Genomic DNA, 19,072 nt, shown 5'->3' with positions numbered 1-19,072 from the left:
AATAAGAGAGGTGGTCACAAAGACAGGGAGCTGACGAGAAGCCAGGGGTAGAGATCCTTGTACTGCTGGGCTTCCCAAAGTGTGGACCAGCATTCCAGGTAGCTCCGGGTTCCTATTTTGGGAGATTTCCATTATTTCAAAGTTGGTACATAAATGAGGCTTAGATAATATTTTTGGTGTCTTACTACCTCAGATTTGTACAATTTTTTATTAGTCTCAAATGCTACCCTACCGTATTTGTAAATTAAAATTCCCAAGAGTAAGATTCTGCATTGCCCAGCTTGACCTAGATTGGGCAGTGTTTTTGCCAGAGCCAGAAACTTCACCTGGCCAGCCTGTGAGTGAGAGGTCTCTCCTTGGATCAGGGACTCATCCCTGGCTGTGGCCCAGAAGCAGGAGGGGTGCCCAGGGTCAGGTGGTACAAAACATGGCCGCCTGGGGCTGCCTCTGTCACCATCTTACGATGGACAAACTAGCTCAGAGCCCAAATCCTTACTGAGACCTGAGAGATAGAAGGAGAGAGGGAGATACGAGGCCAACAGCTACTAAATGAATGAAAATTCTGATTCTGATGAAATCTATCAGAGAAATGAGCCACTTTTTGAAAGATAATGAAATGAGACAATATATGATTAGGGCAAAAATGATACAAAAATGTAGGATTCAGAGGAGGGAAGGTTAGGAAACTGGGGAGGGTCCATGAAAAATGTAGAACTTGTTCTGGGCCAGGATTATATACCAGACACTGTGCCTGGTGCTGGGGAAAGAGTTGGTTAGGACAAAGTCCCTGCTCTTGTGGAGCCCTAAGACTGAGAGGAGGCACAGACACCTGAAGACATATTATACATAGAAGACAGTGTGTTGACATGACAATGGCAGTGTACCAAGAAGTGGTTCAGCTCTTGGTTCACTGGAAAGGAGTAAATGTGAGGGATGGCTTAGAGGAGGGGAAGAAGAAGAAAGCCAAACAGAAGTTTCTTGGGAGGACGAGATGAAGGAAAGGCATTCTAGACGGAGGACAGTACAGAGGCAAGAGGCATGAAACTTTGGGTGGGCTTGAAGCGTGTGCAGTCTGGTGTTCCCAAGCATGAAGCACAAGGAGGAAAGGGCAGTAGGTGAGGCTGAGCGGGTGAGCAGAGAACCAATCCCAAAGGGCCTGGTCAAGGCACATGGCCTTGAGCGAACAGAGCACAAACTACAACGTTTTAAACAGAGAAGAGACATGACCAAGCTTGAGTTTTACAAAGAGTACTTTGATGGTGGCCTAAAAGTAGAGAGGCCGAGAGGTCAACTTGGGTGTTTAGACCAAGTAGGAACTGGGAGAAAATGGGGCACCAGACCAGAGGTTTTGATGCAACTGAAGAGCATGTACGGTGGATACACGTGAATGAGAACTGAAAGGACAAGAGCTTATGTTCAGAGAATGAAAGATTGTACTTTTAAGATTTTTTATGACAAATTCCAGATGATGATAAAGTCCAAATGTAACCTGGGAATGGAGATCAGTGAGGTGTTACGAATCCAGGAGGTGATGAGAAATAATTCAGATAGTCCTGGACACTCATTCCTTTCCCGTTTCAGTAGCTCAGCAAAAAGCTAGCTCAGCAGCTACCAGCGAGCTCAATGGAAAAAATAGGCTCCCCCTCCTACTGCGACCATTTCTGTCACCAAGCAGTTGCCACTCTTAGTAGTACAGACGTTCCCTGCCTCACCATCCCTGTAACTGTGACGCACTCCCGGCTGTCTCCTCCTCTACGGGAACTCTACAGGTCACGGGACACACAATCCAGCTAAGTCTGATCTAATCCCCTTCTCTGAAAGCTTGGGGGATTGAGTGCACTCTGTTATTGTTCTGCTTATAAGATCCCCCCGCCCCCGAACAATAAAACCCTACTGTACATTTGCACAGTAGGAGGTTGAGGAATTTTGTGTCCAGGAAAATCCGTGGGTTGTTGGCATAGCAAGTATTGTGGTAGAGGAAAAGGCTTGGGGTCCAGGACCAAAGTCCCCAATGGTTACGAGGGCATCATTCATTAATATGCCAGTTCGGGCTTCCCTGGTGGTGCAGTGGTTGAGAGTCCGTCTGCTGATGCAGTGGACACGGGTTCGTGCCCCGGTCTGGGAAGATCCCACGTGCTGCGGAGCGGCTGGGCCCGTGAGCCATGGCTGCTGAGCCTGGGCATCCGGAGCCTGTGCTCCGCAACAGGAGAGGCCACAGCAGTGAGAGGCCCGCGTACCGCAAAAAAAAAAAAAAAAAAGAAAAAAAAAAAGTCAGTTCAATATATTGAGGGTCTCAAGTCTGTCTGGTTCAACCCTGAATCAGACAGTGTATTGATTATCTGGTGGTATGTAACAGATCACACCAAAATAGTGGCTCAAAACAACAATAAACATTTATTGCTCACAATTCCTGAGTCGAGCCTTTAGGAATATCTTGGGCAATCTGGCTCTGGGTCTCTCATGAGGTCCTCAAGATATCGGCCAGGGCTGCAGTCATCTGACAGCTGGACTGAGACTGCAGGGTCCACTTCCAAGATGGTTCACTCCCTTACCTGGCTGCCAGGGTGGTGCTGGTTGTTAGAGGGAGGCCTCATTTCCTCTCTGCATGGGCCTGTCTCTCCACCTGCTACTTGATTGAATGTCCTCACTACATGATGGCTGGCTTCCTCCAGAGGGAGCTGTCCAGAAGAGACAGAGGTCATTCCTCTTGTGGCCTGGCCTCAGAAGGCACATAGCACCACTTCTGCCACATAGCATGCTTAGAAGTCAGTCACTCGTTCCAGCTCACATTCAAGAGGAGGGGATTTAGACTCCACCTTTTGAAGAAAGAAGAGTCAAAGAATTTGTGGACATATTTTAAAACTACCACAGACAAGAAAATAGAAGGCACTCTAGATATTTCAAGCAAAGAAAAAGCCAGAGAGAGAGAAAGATTAGAACCAAACAGTTGGTGCTTATCCTTGAGGGGGCTAATGTTGGGGATGGGGGCATTGTAGCGCTAGCCTTCAGGTTACTCCACCCCAGCTGCTTTCCATAGACTCAAAACTGCTGCTGCCACTCAGAAGTCAGGAAACTTTGGGAAACCACTGATGAGGTCATTGCAGCCCCTAAGCCCCAAGGGTGGTGACTAGATGGGGAATATGGAGTCTGCTGCAGAGGAGGAAAGAATGATCTCCATCTGCTTTCCACCTTCCAAATCTCACACAAGTACATTTTATTGGCAGAACCCAATTGTCGAGGGGATCTGTGAAATATGGTTCCCAGGCTTCTAGCACCTGCAGAGAAGAGGGTAGAAATGGGTGTCAGGAGCCAACCAACACGACCCAACATGCGTCCGTATACAGGTATGGTGAGGAGGCACCACCTGTACTTGGAGAAGTCCTGGAGCCCTACTCCTTTTTTTTTTATAGGCTTATGGGTGTCCAAGTCTTTGTAAAAGGGGGGTGGTGTCTACACAGAATAACATGGTGGAGAGCTAGCTGAGTCACAAATCTGGAAGGTGTCAGTGTAGTTGGGCAGCAGGTGAGTTGCTGGTGGCATGCAGTCAGCCCCAGAGGTGACTGGAGAAACACCTGGAGTTGATCCTTAGTTGCTCTCTGGAATGTTCTCACTGGGATGAAAGCTGGGTAGACTGCAGGCAGTGCAGCATCGGAGAGAACATAGCTGCCATTCAAAAGGGCTGCCAGAGGAAAGGTGTCCATAGGGAAATATCATCTCTCAAAATATGGTCTGTGGACCTCTGCACTCAAACATCTCTGGGATGCTTCTTTAAAAGGCTGATCCTGGGACTTCCCTAATGGTTCAGCGGTAAACAATCCGCCTTCCAGCCCTCCCTGGTGGCGCAGTAGTTACGAATCCGCCTGCCAATGCAGGGGACATGGGTTCGAGCCCTGGTCCGGGAAGATCCCGCCTGCCACAGAGCAACTAAGCCTGCGAGCCACAGCTACTGAGCCCTTGTGCTGCAACTACTGAAGCCCGCTTGCCTAGAGCCCGTGCTCCGCAACGGATTAATCCCAAGTATATTTGAGTACCTAATAGAGTATGAGTGTGCTAGGTACTAGAAAAAGGATGATAAATCTGTAAATATCGTTCATGAAGTGTTCATAATCTATCTGGAGAAGATTATGGATCTTCTCCATACACAGATAATGGATACAATGAATAAATGGATACATACAATGAATGCCATGGATAATGATATGGATAATAAAGCTATAGTTATTGCTTTGAAACAGTATCAAGATCCAAGTAATTCCTCCAAAGTCAACAATTTTTGAAGTAAAAGAGCTCAGAAGTAGGTAATGGGTGGTCTCCGCTGAGAGGAATCTTAGTTCTAGAGCCGACCTGAGCAGTCAGCTCGCCCCCATAGATTTTTGAGAGATAGTTCCCAACAGACGGCATTGCCTCCTAATGCTTCTCGAAGCTTAGGATTTCAGAGGGAAACTTGTTCATAAAATGAGAAGTGTTTGGAGTTGCAGGCTCACCACAGTTGCCTGTGGCAAAGGGCTGGGGGAATATAAGGGAATGGGCGGTTTGTTTTCCTGGGCGTGAAATTTCCTGCACTTACTTAGCATGGGACCACCCTACAGCATTCTCTGTTCACAGTCTTCTCCCAGGTTGGCCTTCTGTATTCGGTCCGAGTCTTCCCAAACGCAGCAGTGGCCGGTCCTGGCTTCTATGCCATCATCAAGTTTTATTCAGCAAGGGATGCCCACAGAGCCCAAAAGGCATGCTACCAGAAGCAGCTTTTTCAGACATCTCCAGTGAAGATGGGTCCAAATGTGGAATTCCTCACTCTACTGGGATGAAGTGCTGAATTTAAAACTAATAGGCCATCGGGAATTCCCTGGCTGTCCAGTGGTTAGGACTCTGCACTTTCACTGCTGAGGGCCCGGGTTCAATCCCTGGTCAGGGAACTAAGATCCTAGGGGGAAAAAAAAAAAAAGGCCAGCATTTGTACAGCACTGTGCTGTACAGAATGCTTTCAGATGCACTGCTCCACTGATCCCCCAGTTCCCCAGGTCTTTCTTTCTTTTTTTTAGATGAAGAAACTCAAACTCAGGATGGTTAAGTGACTTACTTAAGGTTCATGACAGTAAATGTGGACACTAGAGGCCAAACCGAAACTTAACTGATGGTAAACCCCGTGTCATTTTATGCTGCCCCTTAATTTAAGAAACCTTCACAAGAGTCTTCCTTATATTTACGTTTATGTTGATTGTAAATGTGTGAGGTTGACAAATGTTTTAATTAATTAATTAATGTATTCATTTATTTTTGGCTGCGTTGGGTCTTGTTGCTGCTCGCCGGCTTTCTCTAGTTGTGGCGAGTGGGGGTTGCTCTTCGTTGCGGTGCGTGGGCTTCTCATCGCGATGGCTTCTCTTGTTGCGGAACACGGGTTCTAGGCACGCGGGCTTCAGTAGTTGTGGCTCACGGGCTCTAGAGCACAGGCTCAGTAGTTGTGGCACACGGGCTTAGTTGCTCTGTGGCATGTGGGATCTTCGCGGACGAGGGATCGAACCCGTGTCCCCTGCATTGGCAGGCAGACTCTTAACTACTGTGCCACCAGGGAAGTCTGGAGCTTGACACACTTTTGTCAGATGTAACATAAAGGAGGCTTCATCATCACCATCACTCTCAAAATGCCTATTCAGAACTCCCTTCGGATTCCAGAGAATGGTTAAAATATTCTTTCATGCATTGTAGAAACCTTATTCCATATTAACATGCCATCCAATTTTACTTCCCCAGAATTAACATTTCATTATGTGCCTCCATTCAGCCACCATTCCTTTTTCAAGGACCTTTTCAATTCCTCTGAATAAGTGAGTGAGGCTTAGATTTCCCAGACCTTTCCCTTTATAATTGTGTGTCTTCTCTGATTGGCTTCTTGCTCTGGCTACTTCCTACTGACCTTGCTGCCTATTCTCACCCATATTTCTTTACTCACTGATTTCACGTTTATTGAATCTGAGAACTCTCCTCAGATGTGACTCCAGGTACACTACCTCCCACTTCTGTACCCTGTTTAACACCCTCTTCAATCCTGGCTGTATTCCCTGGGATTGAAATGATTTTATGTCAGACATTCTTTAATTTGTGGACCCTGTGACCATTTCACATAACCACTCAGATACTACAGATGGTCCTGGAAAGATTATGAAACAGTTACTTGTATCAGTTGTGAGTAATGAGTTGTTTTCTTATATTGGACATTAAGACCATTGCATAAGCTTAGGTTCTGAGATTTTCACAGCATAAAGCCCATCACTGATAGAGTAATGAAGAAAATGTTCTACAAGTCACTGTAGAGTTGAGAGGAAAGGGCATTCGTATTAGATTTCTTTATTTAATGCACAGCCTTAGTTTACTACCCACACCCCCGAAATTGTTACCTACTTTAATTATGCGTTCTTTTTCAATTTTATTTATTTATTTATTTGGTTGCACTGGGTCTTAGTTGCAGCAGGCGGGCTCCTTAGCTGCGGCTCAAGGGCTCCCCAGTTGCGGCACGTGGGCTCCCCAATTGCAGCAGGCAGGCTCCTTTAGTTGTGGATTGCAGGCTCCTTAACGGTGGCGTGCAAACTCTTAGTTGCAGCATGCATGTGAGACCTAGTTCCCTGACCAGGGATCCAACCCGGGCCCCCTGCATTGGGAGCACGGATTCTTAACCACTGAACCAGCAGGGAAGTTCCAATTATGTGTTCTTTTATTCATTGGCAGGTATACATACTTCTTCTCTTGTTTCCCCTGTATTTTTTATAAATACAGAAAAGACAATAACATCTTAAAATAAAATGAAGGAGGGTTTCCCTGGTGGCACAGTGGCTGAGAGTCCACCTGCCGATGCAGGGGACACGGGTTCGTGCCCCGGACCGGGAAGATCCCACGTGCCGCGGAGCGGCTGGGCCCGTGAGCCATGGCCGCTGAGCCTGCGCGTCCGGAGCCTGTGCTCCGCAACGGGAGAGGCCACGACAGTGAGAGGCCCGCGTACCGCAAAAAAAAAAAAAAGTGTGATATGCTTAAGTAAAGATAGTAAATTGGGATTTTCACACAGGGGTGATGGGAGTATAAACTGATAAGGGTTCGTAAAGCAATTTAGCCATATCTATCCATATTTCCAATTAATACTGGTCCCATGTGCTTCACGAAATAATACATGTGACTACAGACGGATAAGTGTGAAGGACTATAGAAACACAAGGTAAAGACAAACTCAGGCTGATCAAGCACCTCGTAAATGTCAGGGAGAGTGCTATACTAAGTCCTTTATACATATCATCTCATTGAACCCTTTATAATCTCTGTCAGATAATTATCATTTCAGATGTGGCAACGAAGGCTCAGAGAGGTTTAGTAACCTACCCAGAGTTACCTAGCCAACAAGTGAAAGAGCTTTCACTTCAGAAAGTACTACTCCAGAGGAAAGAGAATAGGGAAGCACTAGCATCTACCCTGACAATTCGCTGGACATCAAAGAAGAATGAAACCCAGTGCTTTCATTGAAGAAAATGGAATATTCTTGCTGATATATAAAAGCAAGAAGCCCAGAGGCCTTGGATGAGAAATAATCTTTTGTAGAAAGAGTAACAGTGTAAAAACACATTAGTATCTTTTCAGCAATATCATATTACAATACCTGTTATAAGAATTAAATGATTCTGGGCTTCCCTGGTGGCGCAGTGGTTGGGAGTCCGCCTGCCAATGCAGGGGACACGGGTTCGAGCCCTGGTCCGGGAAGATCCCACATGCCGCGGAGCAACAAAGCCCGTGCGCCACAACTACTGAGCCTGAGCTCTAGAGGCCGCGAGCCACAACTACTGAGCCCGTGTGCTACAACTACTGAAGCCCGCGTGCCTAGAGCCCGTGCTCCCAACAGAGAAGCCACCACAATGAGAAGCCTGCACACTGCAATGAAGAGTAGCCCCCGCTCGCTGCAACTAGAGCAAGCCCATGCGCAGCAACGAAGACCCAACGCAGCCAAAAATAAAAAAAATAAAATAAAATAATTTTTAAAAACAAGTGTTTTTAAAAAGAAAGAATTAACCGATTCTGCAGTTTTCAAATGCATAAACATATGATAGGTCTTATTTCAAGTGGGAGGGACTCGAAGTAATTCTACTCAGTAGACATCTAGGTGAACACCCAGCTGAAGGCTCAGTGCTCACACTGCATGGATGAACCCCACCAGCCTCACAGCCGCTGAGTGCCCTTCCTGGTCCCTCCTGAGAGAGACCTGCATCCCAGAGCCTCTGAGCGACAGGCAGAAGTTTGGCCCTGGGGTTTCTGGAAAAAGCACCAGGCAGAATTTTGGTAAGAGGAGGAGCAGCAGGAAGGAGAGAGAATTCACAGACATGAAAGGCAGGTCCCCAAGGGAAATACCACTCATTCCAGAGGCCACTCTGAGAACAGAAGAAGCACGGAACTCAGAGTCAGGACACCTGGGGTCCTGACTGTCATTTACTGGATTTGTGACCTCAGACCAAGTCATTTAACATTTCTGAAACTCAGCCTTCCCAGGGGCATAAAAGGGTCAATACAAACTGCCCTGCCTACCTCCCTGGGCTGATGAGACAATAATAACTGCTGGCATTTACTGAATGCTTGCCATATGCCAGGCAACAGGCCACACGTTTTATATGCTGCAGTACTTCTTAATTCTCCATCAAGCCTCTGGAGTGGCCTCTATTATTGCCCCTCTTTTACAGGTGAAGAAACTGAGACTTGGAGAGTGTAAATAATTTGCCCCAGTTAGGGCTGACATTCTAAAGCAAGTAGATTGACTCTGGGTTCTTTGCTCTTAACTGTGATGCTGTACTGCCCCCTGGAGTACATACAGCATAACTAAAAGGACCCTGTGTCCTTAAAACTGTACAACAGGAAGACACACAGTAGGTACCAAATGCCATCTATAATGCAACATCTCCCCAAGCAAAGCAGAAGGGATGCTTCAAGGACACCTCCAAGTGAAGACTGAGGAATGCAGGGAGATTCAGGAATATGTCCTTCAAACCCTCAAGACAAGAGAGACTTGGAAATAGCAGGAGGGGGTGTTGTATCCTCTCCTACCCCACCCCCTTCCCTGTGAGACAGCCAGAGGTGCTCCCTGCACTGGAGAGAGGTCCTGGGAGTTTCCAAGGTTGCACAGGACAGTCCTCTTTTTGCAGAGGAGACAAGAGGAGGCTTCTGAGAGCACAGACTCAAGGTCTTCTGGTGAAAAGAGACAGGGAGCCCCACTGAGCATCCCCAAGGAGAATGAAGAGCATGGGGTACTGTAGTAGAAACAGCATTAAAGTACAAGTCAGGACACTTGGGTTGGAGTATCAAAACTTGGATCTTAAGTCTAGCTCCAACATTGACAGGTTGTGTGCCCTTGGATAAATCACTCTACTGTCAAGACCAGATGACCTCTAAGGTCCCTACCAAACTTGATTCCTACAGCCCTATCTTCTCTGCTCTGCCTGGGCCATGGGGCCCTTGGATGAAGGAAGGGACTCATTACTTATGAAGTCCTTATTATGCGCAATGTACTGTCAGAGTCTTTTTAAAATAGTAATAGCATTAATAAGACATATATCAAGAATTTACTCTGTGCTTGACCCACTGCTAAACTGCTTTATGTTATGATAAGAAAAGTTATCCAAAACTTGGAAATAAGACAAAATGATTTCTCCATCCCTTTATTAGAGCATTGTCTAAGAAAAAAGAGAAGCTGTAGCATTCTCTCTCCCCAAACTGAGAGGGGGAACGAGGTGGATGGACAGATCCATCAAAGAGGAGACAGAGGTCCACTGGAGACCCAGGATCTTCAGGGAGAACCCAGGGTTCGAAATAAAGAGAAGCAGTCAGAGAATGCACAGGGAGTCTTCCCAATAGGATAAGAAATTCCATACAGCATAGTAGAGGCCAAGGCCTTAGAGAGAAATGGGGTGCGGTGACATGGAGGGACTGAGCTAACTCCTACTCACTCCTCCAAACTCAATTTAAACCTGGCTTCCTCAGGGAGCCTTCCAGGACCCTTCGGACCAGGTCGAGCTTCCCTGCTCCATGATCCAAAGCACTCTGCCCTTCCCTTCCAGTTACACTTGTTGAACTTGCAATTACCTGTCTAATGTGTGATTTTCCCTTCGTGAGAGGAAGGCCTGTATCTGTCCATGACTGCTGGGAATCCAGCTTGAATGACATAGTACCTGACATACACAGGAGCTCACCTGATATTCAGTGCGTGGATAGATGAATGGATGATCTGAAAATTCAGGTGAAGGCAACAGGAAGAGGGAGCAAGACTCTGAGGTAGAACAGAGTCTTTCATCTTCTGAGAATTTGATTTCCTTTCACAAGTCCATACATGCTTTCTGAAGGGAGGCAGGACCTACAAAGAGGGAATTCTGTCACCGCTCGGCTGTCTGTGAGATAATGCATTTGCCCGCTGCTGGCTGACTCAAAGTTTCAGAGTCTATTTTCAACTCATTACCTATTTTTAAAACTACTGACTTGAGTTTTGCCTCTGGCTCTCGGCAGTTCATCTCTCCTTATGCCTCAGCATTCTCTCTTAAGCTCTTTTTTACAACTTAACCTCCAACATAGTCCCAATTTCAAGTATACTGACCTGCTGTCTGTATAAACCATCAAAATACCTCAGAAGTTTCATTTCTATATTCATGTTATACCTCCAAGATGGCTTCCCACATCAGAAAGTGGCACAAAAATCCTTAGTTGGGCTTCCCTGGTGGCTCGGTGGCTGGAAGTCTGCCTGCCGATGCAGGGGACGCGGGTTCGTGCCCCGGTCCGGGAAGATCCCACATACTGTGGAGCGGCTGGGCCCGAGAGCCATGGCCGCTGAGCCTGCGCGTCCGGAGCCTGTGCTCCGCAGCAGGAGAGGCCGCAGCAGTGAGAGGCCCGCATACCGCAAACAAACAAAAACAAACAAAAAATCCTTAGTAAACCCTCGCATCTTGATTTGAGATGCAGAAAATGTGCTTTTAGTCATTATCAGTCCATATTTACCCCTTGTTCTCTCTGTAATCAAGTCAGATTTTCTTGAACTCATAAAATTACATATCTAATATATGAAGCAAGCGCTGAACTAGATGCTGGAGATACAGAGAGTAATAAAATATTAGCAGGACAGAAATATATTAACAAATGCATGTCAAGGACGGGTTGAGGGGAGGAGGAAGACTGCTTTCTCTGAGGGACTGGTATTAACTTCTCTTATGGACAATGTGGACCACAGAACTTTGTTGTTTTGTTTTTCTTAATGGAATCAGAATGATAGCACAGGCAAAGTAAGATAATAATAGGTATCATTTTCCCTCATTATGTTATGAACAATAATATCCAGTGGTGAAATTTTATCCCTGTTTAGCTGTCAAAGAGAAAGAAGGGAAGGGGAATGTTCATCCCCATCAGTGGAAATGTCATTGGCATAAAAGCCTTTCTGGAGAGCAGTTTTTATCAAACTTTTAAATCAAAAATTTTAATGTCTTTATCTAGCAATTCTATTTCCAGGTATCTCCCCTGGAGAAATACATATGTGTACAAAGAGCCTGTATAAGACAGTTAATTGCAGTATTGTTTAGTTTACAATAGTAAAAGACAGAAAACTTACCCTCAGTCAGAGATACTACGCAGTAGTTACAAAGGAGGTAAATCCATACGCACTGCCATATCGGCTGGGTAAGTGAAAAATAAGTGCAAATAGTGAGTTGGAGAATACTGCAGCTTGGGCCCATTGCTGTTTAAAAAATAAAACAAAAAATTTTAAAACATGCATGCGTGTATCTGCGGCAAGCACTGTTGGTTTTCTCCCAATGGTCATTCCCTCCTCCCCCTCCCTCCTTGCAAACAGAATGCCCAGAAGTTTTCAAGCAACAGGCAGATCGCAATGTGCTATCTGGGGCAAAAGGTCCCACTGCCAGCCCCTGGGATGAAGCATGATTGGTTTTATGGAAAAATCGGTCCTCTTAGACAGTGATTGGTCTAGAGGTGGGCTTGTGACCCTATTCTGCCAAGGAAACATTAGGGAAAGTCTGCAGGGAGACTTCTATCAAAGACTTTCTCCTTTGATCAAAAAGAAAAGCCCTTGGCGAGGATGTGGAGAAAAGGCCACCCTTGTACACTGTTGTTGGGAATGTAAATTGGTGTTGCTTCTATGGAGAACAGTATGAAAGAGCCTCAGAAAGTGAAAAATAGAACTATCATGTATGATCCAGCAATATCACTTCTGGGAACATATCCAAAGGTAACAAAAACACTGACTCAAAAAGATATCTGTGTGTTTATGGCAGCATTATTTACAATAGCCAAGACATGGAAACAACCTACGTGTCCACTAATGGGTGAATGGATAAAGAAGTTGTGCTATACACACACATACACACACACACACACACACACATATATACACATACAAGCGAATGTTATTCCACATAAAAAAATGAGGAAATCCTACCACTTGCAATAAAATGGACCTTGAAGGCATTATGCTAAGTCAAATAAGTCAGACGAAGACAAATATTATATGATCTCACTTATATAGGGAATCTAAAAATAATAATAACCAAACTCACAGCAAAAGAGATCAGACTGTGGTTACCAGAAGTGGGGGTGGGGGGAGAGAGGGAATTGGAGGAAGGTGGGCAAAAGATACAAACTTCCAGTTGTAAGATACCTAAGTACTAGGGTGTACTGTCCATAATGTACAACACGATGACTATAGCAAACACTGCTGTGTGTGGCATATAGGAAAGATGTTGAGAGCAAATCCCTCTGCCACCTCCATCTATGTTATCTACTATTAATGGAATTTTGTGCAAATCCCTTTGGGTGTGTTGATAAACAAATTAATATGCAAGTCATTTGGGGGGATCTATATACTAGCTACAAATTTTCTATGCAGCAAACACGGTTTTTATATAAATTGTAAATCTATCCAACTAATCTGTTGAAATAATTCCAATGAATTGGAACTGCTAGGACTAAGGATATCCAAAATTTATAGTTTGAGTCCAAACTAGATTCCCCCCTACTATATATAGATGGGACCTCATCAATCTTGTCCCGTGTTTATGTGTGTCTGTTTCCTAAGGCTGTACAAATGTTAGATTTTTAATCTTTGGTAATATGATATTACAGAGAAATTGCTTTTCTTCTTATCGTTCAGCTCAGTCATCTTCATATATGCTTAATCCTTACTAGTCACTTGTGTTTTTTCATTTCCCTTGGTACCTCAATGTCTTTGTTACTGGTTTCTAAGAACTCATTTATGACTGAGGATGGTAACCATTTGTCATGCAATGCAAATGAAATACCATACTTTATTGCCATCAACTTACTATGGTGATTTGTATTTTGGTTGTATATTAAAATATAATCATGTTGTGTTTTATAAAAAAGAGTAAATCCCAAGAGTTCTCATCACAAATTTTTTTCCTTTATTCTTTTCTTCTTTCTTTTCTTTTTATTGTACTACATGAGATGAATGTTAGCTGAACCTATCGTGGTGATCATTTCACAATATATGTAAGTTAAACCATCATGGCTGTATGCTTTAAACATATAGAGTGACGTATGTCAATTACTTCTCAATAAAACTGGAAAAAAGAAAAAGAAAAGCCCTGCCAGGGAAGAGACTGTTTTCTCCCTGTTCCCTACCTTCCAGCTTGGAATGCTCTTGGGTTGTGTGAGGATGTGAGACTTCAGGTACAGCAGCCATTTGGCAGCCATGAGAAACAGGCAAAGAGAACCCCAGACACACTGACCAAAGATAGGGCATTGCTGAGCCACCGAATGGATTCTGAAGCCAGCCTGCCACCTCTAGACTTCATCAACATTAAATGTCCTTATGATTTAAGCCACTATTGGTCAGGTTTTCTTGCATCTGAACATATAATTGACTCAATACCCCCCCCAAAAAAACTACTAGCAAAATATACATCAAACTGTTAATAGAGGTTCCGTTGGATAGGAAGGGAAAGAGGACTTTCACTTTTTCTTGAAATATATTTTTCAAGAAATACTCAATACTCAAAAAATATATGAGTATTGCTTAGGTCAAAAACTGAAAACAAAAAATACAGTTCAACTTTAGTAACCACACATGGCCTACATATTTGGCTTCTAATTTCCCTTGTCTTATTCACTTTCCCAGGCTCTGATTCACTTCTATTTTCCCTCTTTACTGTGTGTTTTGGAAGGCCACTTCCAATCTTCTGTTGAAAGACTGTATTAAAAAAAAAAATGCAACAAAGGGTATAGGTACTATAATAGAAGTCCATCTCAGTCTTGTTAGATGTGCAGAGTTTGAAAGGCAGAAAAAGTAAAGGCAAGGAGGAAGCATCAGCAAGAACAAAGGCATGTGGGAGAAAAACAGCTAAGTTTATTCAGGGAAATCTCAAGTAGCTCAAGATTTCTGGAGTGGTGAGAGCTAGAGAGATGGAAAGAGGCTGAAATTAAGGGTCCTTCTACGAGCACAGGAGCTTGAATGTCAGCTTGAACCTGACTGTGGTCATGGTGATTCTAATGATGGCAGCTAACATTCACTGAGAACATGTTCTGGACCAGGTGCTGTTCTGAATCTAATAACTAGTCCTACAAAGCAAGTCAACTTTTATGCCCTTCCCATAGATAGGGAAACTAAACGGTTTGGGAGAGATGAGCTGTTGAAGGATTTTAAGAGTAGCATGTTGAGATTTATATTTTTAAAACACATCTCTATACATACTTAAATATTTAGAGATGAAATGATACATCTTGGCTTTGCTTCAAAATAACCAGTTTGTGGGTGGGGATATAGATAAAAGTTCCCAGGAGCTGATCATTGTTGAAGCTGGGTGATGCGTAGAAGAGGGTGTATTATACCAACCTCTCTTCTTTTGTATACATCTGAAGTTTTCCATAATAAACGTTTTTTTAAAATCTCTGGCTGCAATATGGAGATCCAACTGAAAGCGTGAAGTTAGGGTATTAACAGGTGAGAGCTGATGAGAGTCGGTGAAGTGGCAGTAGGATAAAAAAAATAAGACATTTTGAGAGAAACTAGTCTTTGTGGTGGGGGGATGGAGTAGCGGAAAAACCTCAGGTTTAAAGTCAGTCTTAGGTGCCTAGCTTAAGTGACGCACTTAATGCAGCAGCTGTTAACATTATAGGGAATACAAAAACAGGTCTGGCAAACAGTGAAAGGAAGGGTGTGGAAGTGTGTTCAGTTTTGGATATGTCAAGTTTGGTATGGCAGTGTGTGGGGCATCTAAATCAGTGGCCCTTTCATAGAAAACCCTTGAGTATATACCTTCAATTCAATCAAACCTATTTGTTTACAAATTACCTAAATGATCTATAGTAATATGTTATGTAACAAAGATAACTTTTTGCATGGCATAGAAGTTCTAGCATTTCCTACCCACAACCTAATGGGCTGTATTTCATACTATTAAGAGTATGGACACACTACCCTTTGAGGACCACTGGTCTCCGTAAGGGTGATGGTTTTAGGACTGGAATGTTCAGCCTCTCTGAACCTCAATTTACTTCCATGTTTATAGAAAATACTACTTTCCTTACAGAGGAACAATGAAAATGTCATGAGATACACATATATGCTGATGTGAGCACAAGTATGGTGCCAGGGGCTGCAAAATGCTGTTTGTACTCCATTCTTCCTTCTCCCCACACCTCTTCCCCCAGTCTCCATTTCCTCCAGATTAGAATAACAGAATAGCCAATGCTTTTTGCTTCTTGTGTGAGGAATCTGGAGATGCATTTAGGTGGACTCCCGAGTGGCCTGAGAGCTGATTACAGGTGTGAGCAAGCACCTCATTTCATGGGCATCTGCTTGCTTACATCCCATCCCCAAGGTGAAGTGCAAAAATGCTGGTCACAAACCCTGCAGCTGGCCACTTCATTCTGCACAGGCTCAGAAAGGGTTACATACCCTCACCAGGAACACACCACACTTAACAGCTAGTACAGCAAGAGACTTCTCACAAATGAAGAAATTTTTCAAGAGGCTAATAATTCTTGAGTTCATTGAATATTAGCAGGGATTGGGTGAGAGATGAGTTGAATACACTGAAGGTCAATTCATTACTCCAAATAAACCCCATGTGGCTCTAGATGACAAAATATCACCTCACAGCTTGACAGTCCCCCCTAAAACACATATAAGCCACATTCATGCTACCTTAGCAACTGCCAATAGAGAAGTGGGTAAATAAGTTCATGACTGTGGCTCTTATCTCCTTGAAGAGTTCGCTTGGCACTGGTTACAAGAAGGATTTGAGCTTGACTCAAATCCTCTAATCCCCATCAAGGGAGTAAAAGAAATTAGAACTGGGAATTCTTTATTCTGCCCCTAGTAGAGTATAAATATGACCTAGAGATGTTAACAAAGTAGAATTAAAATTTAAACTCTGGGGGCTTCCCTGGTGACGCAGTGGTTGAGAATCCGCCTGCCAAAGCAGGAGACACGGGTTCAAGCCCTGGTCCGGGAAGATCCCACATGCTGCGGGGCAACTAAGCCTGTGCGCCACAACTACTGAGTCTGCGCTCTAGAGCCCGCAAACCACAACTACTGAGCCCACATGCCACAACTACTGAAGCCCGTGCTCCACAACAAGACAAGCCACCGCAAGGAAGAGTAGCCCCCACTTGCCACAACTAGAGAAAGCCTGCGCACAGCAACGAAGACCCAATGCAGCCAAATAAAATAAATTTAAACTCTGCTTCCATTATTATTGTCTAGAACGATAAATTCCTATAAGTCTTTCACTCTGAAAACCACATGCAAAATAAGCACATATAACGCTTAGCGTCCATTTCTGAAACAATGATTGAGCTGAAGCTTAAGATAAGGTGATGACAAAAAGCTACAAAAGCTTCAATTACTCACATAATCTATTGCTGCCCTCTAGCAACTCAAAAGAGAAATATGAATAAGCCTACTGGATCTAGGACTCTGAAATTTTTAGCCTTAGTACTATTTACGACAGAAGATGCTGAAAAAAGAGGCCACATAGGAAGGGTCTCCACAATTGTACAGCAATAACTCATCTTAATAGAAAATGTTCTTTTAGAAGGATGCTGGGATACGTTAACACAATCCAGTGGGCTGCTCGAGGTCACCACCCGTAGACCTGGCAGGACCCTGAAGACACTGAAGATACCCAGCACTGGCCTGTTTGTTTGTACAGTTAAGTGGGATCTATTACTTCTCTGGGCAGAGCCAGAACCATTTTTTGTCATTGGAGTAACTTCCTTTTCTAACCTGCCATTTCTTTCCCACATTTTAGAAAGGAGGTGGGGTGAAATACATAATATAACGTCAGTTTTTCCTAAGAAACACAGGGACTTAAGCAAGGTTATATTATGATTAAAGAATTACGCAATCAACCGACAAACTTGGAACCTCAACTAAACTTTTAAGTTGGCGTCATGTACGTTTCCAGGAAGGGGAGTGGCTAGTAATTAGTAGGACAAGCATACCAGGTTTTCATATGCCCCCTTCCCCACAAAGTAACAGTGACAATCATTTGAAGTACTAAGCCCAGAAAAGTCTTTTCGCTTCCACAACTACCTTTCTAGGAAAACCTGAAGGTTCAAAATTTATACCATTAGAGCCCACGGTTCTCATAAATGTGGACTGACCTCCAGCTCATCAGAACCTCTGTTAGCTGATACCCAGAAACACAGAGAAATCTATGCTGGGAAAGGGGGAAATACTAATCAGGGTTAACTGTGAAACAGGAGACTAACTACCTGTATTATTTTTGGCTACAGACAGGTGTTTCCAATCTCTCATGTTGGGTCTTAAAAGAAATGCACCCAAATTAGCGTGTGTGTAGCTGGACAGGGAAGAACCACATACACTTAGTTTCAAACAAAAGTTACTATGGGTTTATTAAAACATTTCTGGTAACTTAAATAAGCACAGCTGGCTCAATATATCATTATCCTTATATTATCACTCATTCTGGAAAGTTTCTGAGAAGATTTATCAGGATGGGTTTCTCTTGTGGCTCAACCGGATCTGAGGAAAGAACAGAAGAAATTATATACTTGATTTACAGTCACTGGTCACCAACAAACAACATGCACTGGCAGTGCTGTTTTGGGAGGCAAGGCAGCTGGACTGCTTTCCCCTCCTGGCTAACGTTTTGCTCAAAATTCCACCACCTTCAAAAATTCTTTCCCCTAATTAAGTCTACATGCACTCCCAGAGTCTCTCCTCAACATTTATGAATCTCAGAGAAGACCAAATTAGTCAACTGTGATGAACAGCTGGTCGCAGCTCCACCTCAGAACCACCACCATATCTCAGGTGAAAAATCAAGCCATAGGAAGAGAAGCATGTCCTACTGTTTTAAATACCAAGCAGCAATTGGAGGAAGGCACAAACCTTGTACCTGGAAGTCAAAAGGTACAAACGTCCAGTTATAAGATAAGTAAGTACTAAGTACTAAGGATGGGATGTACGACATGATAAATATAACGAACACTGCAGTGTGTTATACAGGAAAGTGGTTAAGAGAGCAAACCCTAGGACTTCTCACCACACAGAAAGAAGTTTTTCTCTATTTCTTTAATTTTTATCTATACGAGATGACGGATGTTCACTAAACTTATTGCGGTAATCATTTCATGACCTATGTGCGTCAAATCATTATGCTGTACACCTGAAACTTATACAGTGCTGTATGCCAATTATATCTCAATGAAACTGGAAGAAAAAGAAATACATATATGGCGTAATTGTGTACATATATGCATATGCCAAATATATCTACTATACATGGCAGCAAAACTAATGACCAACCATTAACTAGCTACAAGGCAAGCCACTTATAATCTCTCAAGAAACATACAAAATAAAAGGGTTTGAGCTTACGGAAGCTATAATTATATCTGGAGATACTTATCTCTCTCAGTTAAGTCTCTTCTCCTTTGTGGATTAAATATTCAGTAATTATAATTTTGATGACCATTATGGACAAAATATTAAAGATCTGCCCTCAGAAGAACAGAGCCAGACTGTTGTGATTTGGGATAAAAAATTCCCAAGGAAGATTCAAGTCCA

This window comes from Phocoena phocoena, chromosome 19 (genome assembly GCF_963924675.1).
Source record: "Phocoena phocoena chromosome 19, mPhoPho1.1, whole genome shotgun sequence".
Lineage (NCBI taxonomy): Eukaryota > Metazoa > Chordata > Mammalia > Artiodactyla > Phocoenidae > Phocoena > Phocoena phocoena.
Note: the sequence above shows the minus strand (reverse complement) of the source record.